The following is a 13,304-nucleotide window of genomic DNA, read 5'->3' as shown; positions in this document are numbered from 1 at the left end:
CCGGGAGCCTCCAATGTTTAAAATCTAGTCCAGGATTTGAAATTATAAACCATGTATTACTGTGGCAGACAGTGGGAGCATTTCTTAGTAAGAGCTGGTTTCTGGCCTAGGTACTAAGAGCCAGAACAACTCAGGAATGGAAAGAAAGCACAAAACAGTCGGACGAGAGATGTCAGGGGCTGCCTTGGAGTGTGGTTTTGGTGAAACTGCTAACGGATGTTAAGGATTTTGTCCTTATTCTGGGTTTACATTCATTTTCACCTGAATAAAGAGCGATGTTTCCCCAAGTTCAAGTGCATAATTCTATCGCTCTGGGTCCCGTGGGCCTGGAGAGCAGCAGCGTGACTGAAGTTGGCTCCTTCATTACTGTTTAAAGCCCCTCCCTGCCCCTGACTTTGTTACAGAAAGGTACTGCTGTCACAAAACAAGTGGCCGTCACTGTGGCGACATTTCATTTATCTGGGCAGCAACACTCTTGAAAGAGTACTTGCCCAGCTCTCAAGAAAGTCTGGGAGACAATCAAACGCAGTTAAGCAAACCTGTGTTGACATATTAAATCATGCTTGAAGCAAGAGAGCAAAAACAGACAGCTCATGGGGCCTTCGGAAGAGCATCTTAAATAAATAAATAACGCACGTCAGTCTGGTTCTAAAAAAAGAAGCTTTTAGCATTGGAAAATATTGGGGATAGGTGAATATTGGAAAATTGTTCCTCGAACCAAGTACTTACGCTGCTTTCAGAGGGTGAGCCCAAAGACCCTTAGTGTGAGGGAAAGAGAGCAAAGCTCGGCTGACATCCCATGACTTTTCCGATCCATAAAATGAAAAATAAAATTTTGATACTCTCATTTTTAAAAATTTTAGAAATGTCTCAATGCAATCTCTTCAAAGCACGCTGAATTCAGCAGAGGAAAGGCTCTTGCGTATGGAGCTGTGGATTATCATTCTGCTTTACAGCCACACCGCGGGGCCCTCCCAGCATTCATTCTCCGCGTCTGGTGTCTACTCACAATTCCATCAAAGAAATGGAGTTATCCATCAGTCAAATTACCATGTGCTCTAATTGTTACTTCCCCAAACAGTGGCTCTTTCTTTCTTCTTCTTTTTTCGTTTCTTCTTTAAACCGTACCTTAACGGCACTCAAATGAGCAGGGCACCCTCCAACTCAGAAAAGATCAAAGCGTATCAACAAATCACTTCAGTTCTCAGGGCTGAAACCCCACTGGTGAGCCATAAATTCAGACAAAGCATTTAAACACCAAAGGGAATCAAACACTCGAAGAAGGTAACCTGTGATCCGCAGGCATGACCAGAAATAATGAAGGATATAAAAGCATTTTCATGTAATAAGAGCCAGTTGTGAGAACACCGATAGTTTAGAATTCACTTTTTTATTGTTGCTGCAAATGATACCCTTTCTAAACAGAATGATGCCAGTGTTAGTTAAGTCCGTGCCTCCTGGTTTATAGTAACTGTCACGTCTTTCTGGACAGACGTATAAGTTAGAGGCAATAAATTATACAATTTAAGTAAAAGTCATACCTACTGTCCTGTGAGGAGCATAAGCGAAATACAGCATTAAATCAATTAGACAGATTATTAGATACACGCTAAAGGACACATCTTATTAGCTAAGTTAGATCGTTTTGTAGGCTATGCTCAAAAATGTGGGTAAGTAGTTTTTTCAAGGTTAATCTGCATGGGAGGAACACTAAAGAAATCTGTCCAGATGAGGCATAAAACATCTGACATATTAATCCTGATACGGACCTGAGATAGGGCAGGTTCTTTTTGTTTAGGTTTACCATCGATATTATTATATGTGATTACAAACTACAAAGCAATTATCACCATTCGGTGTGGTTACATATGGTACAAAGTAAAAAAGCAGAACAAGGAGTCTTGAGTTAAACAAATTATTCTAAATCTAAAGTATGCTGGTGGCTGGTATTAGGTTAATCCCACAGCCTCACCCCCAACGCCATACTTCACTTTTTCTAGTAGTTCACCAATCACAAATTCTAATTCATATTTTACAATTGCATCAAAGTCATGAAACACGAGGTGCTTAAAAAATTAAATTTTTTTTATTTCTAAAATTAAAGAGTTTTATTTTTTACATGGAAGTATCATTGTAATTTACTTTCTTTTGTAATAGAGTTTATGGAATATATCAATATTTCCATCTATGTTATTTCTCCATTTTGGTGCTACAAAGAAATATGGTTTATCTTATTGCAGAAACAGTATTAACATAATACCTCCAAATTCATGTCTTTCGCTTTTGCTTACCCAGATGACATAATTTAATTATGAGTTGACAAATGAAACGAAATTTAATTTTGGGTTATCACTTAGGATTCTCTGCTAAAATTATTCAGAACAAAACAATCTACATGTCACTTCTCTGTTTCCCAGATTCACGAATCTATTTCTTTAGCACTCCTTTCTCAAAGCCCAGATAATTTTTTCCCTTAATTTGTATAAATATTATTTTTTTGGTAACTTTTAAAGATTATGATCAGAGAATGTGGAAAGAATGCAGAGAGTTTTTTTTTTTCTAAGTCTTGCAAATCATTTACTTCTAACACTACTTACAGAAGAAAAATTACACTTTTTCCCTATTCCTTATGATGTTAAAAATGACAACGGTGGGCGGTGCCTGTGGCTCAAAAGAGTAGGCCGCCAACCCCATATGCCAGTGGAGGTGGTGGGTTCAAACCCAGCCCTGGCCAAAAACTGCAAAAAAAAAAAAAAAAAGACAATGTTAAAAATGACAATGCTTATTAACAGTTAAAGTTACTTTATTTGGTAAATGTTTCAGACAGCATAATTAGTATTTTTCAGACATTGGGTATTTAGTAAAAGAATGGGTTAAATAAAACTTAAATGAAAAGTATCTTTGAAAACAAACCATTCTTGATTTTTGACATAATAAATTCCTTTATATTTAGCTTTGGGGGCATCCAAACAAAGAAATTTATAATTCTCAATACTTTTATCTTCCTGTAGGTTCACAGTAATTTGTAGAACTTTAAAGTTTTAAATTTGGAGATTGTATACTTAGGGAGCTATAAAGTTTAGGACGTATGACTTCAGAGAAGGCTTTCAGTTGCAAAATTGTGGATGTGTAAGAAAATCTCTAGAAATGGTCTAGAATTAACAGAACATAGTTTGGAGGGTTGTTACATTTTATTTGAATGCAGAAAATTTACCCAAAAAACCCCAATAAATTAAAAATCTCTGGCGAGGGCAATCCATACGAGGCAAAAAGAAGCTGGTCCTTGGCTACTGTGCAGGAAAGGGCGGGTAAGGTGGGCTGTGGATTTTGTGCCCTGGGATGCAGAGAAAAGGTCATAGCCTTGCACCAAGTGGGGAGCTCTGCAGAGAGTCTGAAGCCTTAAAGAGCTGTCTACCTCCTCGGGAGGGCGCTTGGAAAATGTCTGCCCACATGCACAGGGAAGCAGGTTCCTGCATCTGAGGACCTCTTGAGAGGGAGAAGGAATTACATTCGTCAAAAAGCAAAATCAATTTGTTAACCCATTCATGGGTTGATGGGCATCTGGGCTGCTTCCACGACTTGGCAGTTATGAATTAGGCTGCAAGAAACATTCTGGTGCAAATGTCTTTTTTGTAAAATGATTCAACTGTGGTACATGTGTACCATGGAATACTATGCAGCCATTAAAAGATGGAGGCTTTATGTCTTTAATGTTTATCTGGATGGAGCTGGAACATATTCTTCTTAGTAAAGTACCTCAAGAATAGAAAAAAAAGTATTCAATATACTCGATACTATTATGAAACCAATATATAATCACTTCCACATTCATATGAAGTATAAAACACAAATAATTGGTCCAGAAAGAAAGAGGGATACGGGGGGGAGAGGAAGGGGGCGTGGAGGGAGGGTAGTTGGCTCGCTTAACGTGCACATTGCAAGGGTACATTTCAAAACAACTAAGACTGTATGATAAATGTCAGACTACAAAAAAATAACATGGTTATGCTAAACAGTTTGATTTAAGCATTCCACATTGTATATCAAATCATCACATTGTACCCCATAAATGTATACAGTTAACAATTTAATAAAAATTAAATTTAAAAATCTTTAAGAAGCAAAATCAGTGGCTTTCCCTAGGTAAGGTTTTTGGAGTGCAAATTCAAACTAGCCATCAAACGCCATAAAGCATTAATCTCAGATATTATAGAACGGTTTTCAACCCTAGTGCACGTTACAATCACCTGGGAAATTTTAGAAATTAGAAAATAGTAAACCCAGGTGGCGCCTGTGGCTCAGTGGGTAGGGAACTGGCTCCAATACTGGGGATGGTGGGTTCGAACCCAGACTCCGCCAAAAAAAAAGAAAGAAAATACTAAACCCTTATATGATAGAATCAGAATTTCTATACAGTGTGACCAGCAACCACATTCTTTAAAATGACTGTGTTGCACTGTTAAATATTGAGTGTAGAAAAAATGTACTAACAGTCTCAGTAACACACATTAGTAGGGACAATGGTGTCGGGAACTCCTGCGTGTTAATAAACAGACAAGCATCCCAAGGGGGCAAAATAAGTGAAAACGGGTAATTTATAAACTGTAATGATTAGAACACGAACACCTATCCTCTTTTCTCTGTTTTCCTGTGTTTTGCTATTACCTCTCATTTACCAAATACAGGGAGAATGAGCTGATAGTAAATATACGGTTGCCAAGTCTGGGTATCAATTATCAGAAACTTTTACAAAATCAGCATTTTTAGATATAATACTGTCAGAAGTTATATAATTACAATCTCTATGACAAAACTGTATTAAGGAACATCTTGAGGAAGAGAGATTAATATGCAGTTAATGCATAATGGCTCTGATGCAACACGGATAGTGTAATATTCTGAGATTTATACAAAGGGATTAAGATAAATACATTCTCCTCCTTGCCCTTACGTATTTGAATGGCCCCTGATTTAACTGTACCTTAGCTTCCTAATTTGCAAAATAAAGGACAAGGGAGCATTCACTTTAAGAGTCCCTTATATCAGCTCTACTCACCCTTGAATGTGTCTATTAAATGCCGAGGGCTCTGGCTGACCACAGAGTCCAGGCAGTGTAATCTCATGATGCCCAGGCGGCTGGTCCACCGTGGCGGCTGAGCAGGCAGCCCTGACCTGTGAGCATAACACCTCACAGGTGCGTGTTGTAACATTTAACACTGCACAGGGGAGGGCAGGAGGGCTCAGCTGGTTCTGTCACTGGGCCACAGTTACACGCTACCAAATGGGAGCGTGAGGGCGAGCTGAGGCCGGCCTCCCCTTCCAGCCCAACGCCCTCAATTCACTGCCCAGGCAGACGCTCCCTCATGCTGTTTGTTGATCGGTTTTAATGTGTGGAGTTTATTTAGACATTTTAGGCAAGGGTTGGCTACTTTGTTCTTTATCATCTGGGTTCATTTTTGAACATTTAGTTCTCCAGAATCTGAGAACTGACACTGAAATTTCTGCTACAACACACTGAGTGCATTTTCAACATTGCTCTGTTTTATATCCATGATTTTTCCCGTGAGAGCTAGTTTTACGATATCAGACTTCAGCTAAGTCTTTTGCTGGTCTCTGAATAATAAGGAGAAGAGCAAGTAATAAAACAACGGGCAACGTTTTTTGTTTCCTGACACATTTAAATGTGGATCTTAACTAAGTTCTGATTATGTCAAGATATGGAATATATTAAGCTATGTAAATCTCTTGGTAAGATGTTTATCACTAAAATATTTTCCTGATTATTACCCTTGTATAATAATTTATCCTGATAAAAGGAGCTAATCCAGTGTATCTAATTTCAATACATGTTTATTATTCAGAGGTGTTTTACACAAGTATGAGTCATTGGAACATGAAATGTAGTCATTAATGCCCCGTCCATGCGATCTTGACGGAACTCAAGTCCATGAAGCCTGAAATTCCTTTGCACAGTAACAATACTGAGTGTGTCACAACCGTCATAATACCCAGCCCTACTATGAAACTAATTTATGGCTTTCATATGAAAGCTATAACCCAGTTATAACCTAAGAATATGGGGAAGGGGGAGAGGGAGGGAGGGAGGGGAGAGAATGGGGGGAGGGAGGGTGACTGGTGGGATTACACCTGCGGTGCATCTCACAAGGGTACATGTGAAACTCAGTAAATGTAGAATGTAAATGTCTTAACACAATAACTAAGAAAATGCCAGGAAGGCTATGTTAACCAGTGTGATGAAAATGTGTCAAACTGTTCATAAAACCAGTGTATGGTGCCCATGATCGCATTAATGTACACAGCTATGATTTAATATTAATAAAAAAAAATCTCAGAGACCAGCCCAAGGGGAACACTACAGATTATTATGATTATTGTAGACAAGGGGTTTAGCATTTACATTTATTCTGAGTATACTTTCTAAGTGAAAGAGTTTGAATGCAAACCAATTTTAAAGGTTTGAGGGCAGCACCTGTGGCTCAGAGGAGTAGGGCCCCAGCCCCGCATGCCGGAGTGGGTGGGTTCAAACCTAGCCCTGGCCAAAAACTGCAAAAAAAAAAAAAAAAAAAGTTTGACCAGAAAGGATTACAATGTATTTGGTTCTATTTTTCCCCTACATTTCAAAGTTCTCCTATATTTCCATCCACAGATAACAGCATAAACTACTATTGAATCAATGAAACAAATTCTTTTTTAAAAAAGATTCTTGAGGGCGGCACCTGTGGCTCAGTGGGTAGGGTGCTGGGCCCATGTACTGAGAGTGGCAGGTTCAAACCCAGCCCCGGCCAAACTGCAACAAAAAAATAGCTGGGCATTGTGGTGGGCGCCTGTAGTTCCAGCTACTTGAGAGACTGAGGCAAGAGAATCACCTAAGCCCAAGAGCTGGAGGTTGCTGTGAGCTATGATGCTACAGAACTCTACAGAGGGTGACAAAGTAAGACTCTGTCTCTGCAAACAAAAAAAAAAAAGTTTCTTCATCCCTTAACTGGGTTAATAATTATAAATAATTATCCATCAACAGCACTCAGAAATGACCTGGATTATTTCGTGTTTGTCGTGGACATATTTGACCACAGATATTTATTAATAATCTTCTACCTTGAAAAGCAGTGTCTTTTAGCTGGAAAGTTCAGAAATCAACAGGTCTTTTATTCTCAGCTTTTACTATGCAAATACCTTTTAAAAAGTATAAAAATATTAGAAAAAAGAGACATACATAAAATAAATGTATTAAAATACAACTTGCACCTGAAGTTCCCTCTGCTACGCTTATTTCCATACTTTTCACAGTTTTTTTTTCTTTTTTTACCATGTCTATGTTAAATATCACCTCAAGAAAAAAAAAATTTATATTGCCCTACCCAAAATAGCACAACTTTACCCCAAGGAAGTCACATCGCCATGAGACATTCTCATGAATTTTAACCTGAATGTGAGTAGGGATTCCCGTCTGTCCACATGCACGCTGCGTTTCTAGGACACAGCCCTGCTCAGGCAGGACAGTGTCCCAAACAATCACTTAAAGAGTGAGATTTAGTATCTAACCTTTCTTTCATTTTTTTTTTGTTTTGTTTTGCAGTTTTTGCCCAGGGCTGGGTTTGAACCCTCCACCTCTGGTATCCTGCTGCTTTGAGCCACAGGCGCTGCCTGCAAAACTTCCATTTTTGGACTCTGGCAAAGTCTTCATAAAGCAGGTTCTTTAGGAAGAACCCAGCTCTATTCCACCAATGGACTACAATATAGAATTTCATAAATGTAAATGCTCAAGAACATACCATCTACTTAGAGAAAACTAGATGTTTTTCTAAGCTGCAGCCACCCTTTATTTTTTAATAAAAGACACATGTTCCTGTAAATACATTTTATTTTTACTGAGAGACGCAGGAAGCAGATGAGCTTCGCTGGGTGCTGTGCGGAGTGGTCTCGTGTAACAGCCAGGTCTCCTAAGATCGCTACAGGTCGTGGGAGACGGAGAGATTCGCTAACCGGCAGAGGGTCCTGGAGCAGAATTTTAATCCAGGAATTCTGACTCAGAATCAACTACTGCAGGATGCTGCTTCTCATAAGCAGCAAATTTCCCGCGATGCTCAGTCAAATTAGGCCAAGTTCAAAATGTACATCTCTTTCATTCTGCCAAATTTAGGACAAATGCTGACTTTTGCAAAGGTGATCAGCAGTCTCTAAACATATCCACAAACACACTTCGTTTCGGCAGCATGTCTGCTCATGATGGAAAATATCTGGATTCACAGGTCTCAACTGGGGGTGCTTTTGCCCACGTTCCATTTGGCAATTTTCACAGGTGTTTTTGACGGTCAGAGTAAGGTGTGACCTACTGTATCTTACACGGAGAGCCTGAGGAGCTGCTAAATATTCTACAATACAGGACAACACCCCCCACCCAACAGCAAAAACACGTGGCCCCAAATCTCAATAACATCAGTGCTGAGAAACTGATCTGGGAGGGCTCAGGGGCACAAAACTAGACGCCGAGTATGGTTTAAAATCTTATTGGAACTAAACTACAACCGTGCCAGGGAACAATACGATGAAAAAAAAGTCACCGATTTTATGATTCTCACCTGTAATCCTGCAAATGGATCCACTGACTCAACAACTCAACAAATACAAAAGGGTGGAACATGTGGATCAAAGGATTAGGGCCCTGGCCCCATATACCAGAGGTGGTGGGTTCAAACCCAGCCCCAGACCAAAAAAAAAAAAAAAAAAAAAAAAAAACAAATACAAAAGAACATTAATGGGGTCCCTCCCTGACACCCATCCCCCTAATTAAAATGCTTTCCTTTTGTTGCATACCAAATAGAACCAAAAGTTACATTCTTTAATGTTTTTTGATAATATGCCTAATTTAAAATAACTAGGCTTTCCAATGCACAATTACATGAACGCCTAATGTACTCTATTTCCAGCCAACTTTGCTCCAGTCGTAAGTATGCACCAGAAGCATGTGAATGGCTGACCTACTGCCGGCTGCGTCTGTGCTGCTTCTGATCAAGGCTCTTTCCTGAGTAGGATATTTTCACTACATACTCCTTGCTGTGCAATCATCTCCCAGTCGGACAATTAAGGTCTTTTCTGCAGGGTCCTTGATGTCTAACCGCCACCAGCCCTGTATTTTAGCTTGCGCTATATACCTTTCTCGCTCTTGACTGGTTTTGGCACTGACCCACAATCTAAATCTCTTTCCTCCATTTGATATAAGTGAAACTATAATTATCTAGGGCTAATTTCAAATTACTGCTTCATTCCACCAGCAACTGATGGGAGATTAGTGGCCTTGCCTTGCGTCTGAGCAAGTCCGCGGCAGACTCTCAGGAGCACTCAGCAGGCAACATTTGATTCATGTGAACTCAATTGCTTCTGTCAAACACATTTACTTCAGTAAAAAGCAGAAACTTCCAAGATGGGTTTTTGCCAGCCATGTTTGTACTCAAAACAAAATCTCACATGACTCTTAAGGTGGAAAAAATAGCAGGAATTTCGTCAGACGTAACAATAAATAACAAACAGTGAAACATACTTGGATAAATAGATGTGGGACATTATTTGTGCCTGAAAATAAAAAACATTTCACAGAAACGTATGTGTACAATTAAGACAGATTATTATAAAAAATCCAAGTGTGTAAGCACGCCTCACAAAAACAAATACACATTATATTTTAAGTTAACATCATAGAAACCATACTGTTTTATTACCTCATGGAAACCAGACTGTCATAGGTAAAGTCATCTGTTTTTCTTAACAGAAGTCAAATAAGAAGAAGTTGTATGAATATAACTGATCACAAATTACAAATTTTACCAGGACTGCTGAATGGGTATTCTGGGTCGGGCGTATGTTAGTGAGCTGCCTGGGTCCGTTCACTCTCTAGAAGGCTCTGGGTTGACCCTCCGACGCCCCACACATACAACAGGCCATGTGAGCACAGTGTGACAGTCACTACCCAGTCACTTTCCCGCACAGACTCAGGGAATAAATCATAACCACACATGCATTAACACTTTAGCCTCCTAATATAATTATTTCCTTAATTAAACCTTAACACAGTTTATTTATCAAAAAACTGACAAAATGTCATCACATTCTGAGATCATCATTATAAATATATATCAATATGTTTGCTTCGGACTCTTCAGAATTCACTAAGATGGCCTCTGTAACAGTTACTATATGAGGTGCCAATCTCCTATGATTTAATACTTGGGACTTGAGAACTTGCCCTGAGAGACTTAGGATGAAGAAAGGATCAATTTAAAAGATACATCAGGCTCGGCGCCTGTAGCCCAACAGCTAGAAAGCCAGCCCCATACACCGGAGTGGCGGGTTCAAACCCAGCCCAGGCCTGCCAAACAATGACAACAATAACAACAACAACAACAAAATAGCCAGGTGTTGTGGTGGGTGCCTGCAGTCCCAGCTACTTTGGAGGCTGAGGCAAAGGAAACGCTTAAGCCCAAGAGTTGGAGGGTGCTTGAGCTGTGACGCCACGGCACTCTACCCAGGGCAACGTAGCAAGCTGTCTCAAAAAAATAAAAAGATACATCAGTCAATTTTCAGCCCAAGGAGATTTCCTGCAGATAAATACAAAGGTGAATAAACCAACGAAACACTATATTTAAAAACACAGAATACTTTAAAGACTTTGCACATTTTCTTTCCTCTCTCTGGAATTCACCTTCCCTTTTCTTGCCTTTTGACTGCTTCCCAATTCCTTCCATTAAGACACACCCCCCCACAACATTAAGAAGCGTATGGTCTTATGGGGGAGGGAAAATCATTAATCAGCATACAAATCAACAAACAGAAGCAAAATACTAACTCCAAATGGTTCGTGAAGAAAAGATTCATAAGTAAAAATAATAATGAGTCTTGACCTTGTCTTATGGAGTCAGGGGCAGCTTTTCTAAGAGACTCTGGGGCCCAGGTCTGAAGGATTAGCAAGGGTTGAACAGGCACAAAGTGTGAAAAAGAATATTCACAAACCCAAAGTGAGTAAATCTCATCTGAGAAAGTGAAAACACCAGCACAGGGAGTGCACAGGGAAGGGGAAGAAGCTTGATTAAAAAGCGTTGGGAGAAAGGGCTCCTCTGCCCATGACACCCACCAGGAATCCGGGGATGAAGGGTACGAAACTTGCGGCCTCCCTGCGAACAAATTCCCCACACGTGAACAAGAAGAAAGAGCGTACGAAGTGTACGTGGTGGATGTCCGGGTGATCACTGCATAATTCTATCAATGGTACTATCGAGTCTATCAACGTAATTTCAATTTAATAAAACTTTCAATTTAAAATGTTGCCTCATAAAATACTGGAAAGTTTAAAAAAATAAAATACAGTGAGTCAGCTGAGAGAACAGGAACAAAACCACATAGGGTCTTAAGCAACTATTAAAAATTTGAAGGAAACCACTGAAGTGTATAAATCCTGTGTGTGTGTGTGTGTGTGTGTGTGTGTGGTACGTGTGGTGGCACGGGGTCTTGGGGTACGAGACAAGATTTGCATTTTTGTATAGGTGATACGTGTACATTCTTCATGGCTCAAAATGCAAAATTTTATACCAAGTTATATTCCTTATATTCAAAAATCAAGTTATAGCAAGGTTGCTTGTAGAAGGAAAAAAAGTGGAGAGAAGTAGCTGATTTTAACAGATAGCTGGGCGGTGATTTCCATAAATCTTTTGTAGGTATTGGAACAGGGTAATGAGTAGGAAACGGGTGTGAGGTTAATTCCTAGGCTTCTGGCCAGTGGGTAGGACAGGTCCAGAACATGAGGTTGCCCCCTTGAAGGTGCGAGGGCAGCACATGCTGATCGCAGAGTGAGTTAGAGCGTCACACACACACTCACGTATGTGTTTACCTTTACACACTGTATATAGACAGGGATGCTTTGATTCTCCAAAGCAAGCTTTCAACATTCCTTTATTTATTCAGTGACTTAATCATTCGATGAGATGGGTTATTTGTGGACGAGGAGAACCACCACCTAATGTCTGCACTGTAAATGCAGAAGTGTTATTTCCATGGACGGCAAAGCACCCAGCTCTCTAGCCTGGGCGTTCAACAGCCGCATGACCCTGCGCTCCTTGTCCCTACCCGGGGCAGGGTGACACACACGCGGATCAGGACAGAATCCAGTTAGAGAAGCTTTTTAAGGTGCAGTCTCCCCAAGTTGATCCCACTGTCTATCTGTCCGGCTCCTACTCCTCAGTTATGATGAGAAGAGTGAAAAGAGGGAAAGGAGAGAGGTGTGTTCAGAGCATCCACCAGGAAAACCCCCATCAGAACACCATCCCCCGCCCCGGGGTATGTTCATGATAAGTACCAGCATAATCCAAATTTACCCCTAAAAATAGAGAGGGCTCTTATACCCTCTATCCCTAGGAATGAAGACAAAGATCATTGTGGTTCTGAACTAACACAACCACATATTAACGAAAATGGTGGGGCGGCACCTGTGTCTCAAAGGAGTAGGGCGCCAGTCTCATATGCCGGGGCTGGCGGTTTGAACCCAGCCCCGGAAAAAAAAAAAAAAAAAAGAAAATGGTGAAAACAACTAGCTCATATGACTTTACAATATCAATGAACAAACTTTTAGAAATAATTAAGATGTACTTTACAATATTTTAGATGAAAATGTATTCAATAGGTTGTTTTTAACTCCTGCATCTGATGAATCATATTTAACCACCCCTACAACTAGCAAGACTGCTCAAAAATAAAAGGTAAGGTAATGTTGGTTAGAACGTTCCTTAATTGTGACTTTTTTCTCTGACAAACTTACAAGATTTCAGGAACATAATTTCAATTTAATAAAACTTTTAGCTACCCATGTGCATATATGAATACACAGGTACGCATGTGTGTGTATATAGACACGCATGTGTGTAAGTCTGTATGTATATAATCAGGTATAGACAATTGTATATTACATGGACAGACAGCCACAGAATTAATCACAGATTTTATGGTAAGGACACAAGACAGGAGCTGATACTGAAGAAATAAATGCAGGTGAAACACAGCGTGTTTCTGGAGAGACTTGATTAACCAAAGTCATTGTAATTCATAGGTAATTTTCCTAGTTCTGTTTCCCTGGATCGGAAAAACAAGCCTGAACAAATGCATGCGTTTGATCACATAATATAGTGGAGTGCGAAGAAATAACGGCCCTGAAGCTATGAGGTGGGGCTGAAGGGCAGCTCCGAATTCCAAATCCCCTCTGCTGATATTCCGCAATTCCCATCACCTATTTATTGCACCCA

At 39.9% G+C, this 13,304-nt stretch overlaps 1 protein-coding gene and 1 pseudogene across 6 annotated transcripts in view; one reads left to right on the top strand and one right to left on the bottom strand.

Moving 5' to 3' along the window:
* The window catches only part of EPHA5 (EPH receptor A5), a 306,886-nt gene that overhangs the window by 224,953 nt on the left and 68,629 nt on the right, over positions 1 to 13,304 (bottom strand). The gene's annotated exons all lie outside the window — the stretch shown is intronic.
* Positions 11,070 to 11,209, top strand: LOC128598023 (uncharacterized; annotated as a pseudogene).

Source organism: Nycticebus coucang, chromosome 10 (genome assembly GCF_027406575.1).
Source record: "Nycticebus coucang isolate mNycCou1 chromosome 10, mNycCou1.pri, whole genome shotgun sequence".
NCBI classification, from domain to species: domain Eukaryota; kingdom Metazoa; phylum Chordata; class Mammalia; order Primates; family Lorisidae; genus Nycticebus; species Nycticebus coucang.
This window is presented reverse-complemented; position numbering and strand designations above follow the sequence as displayed.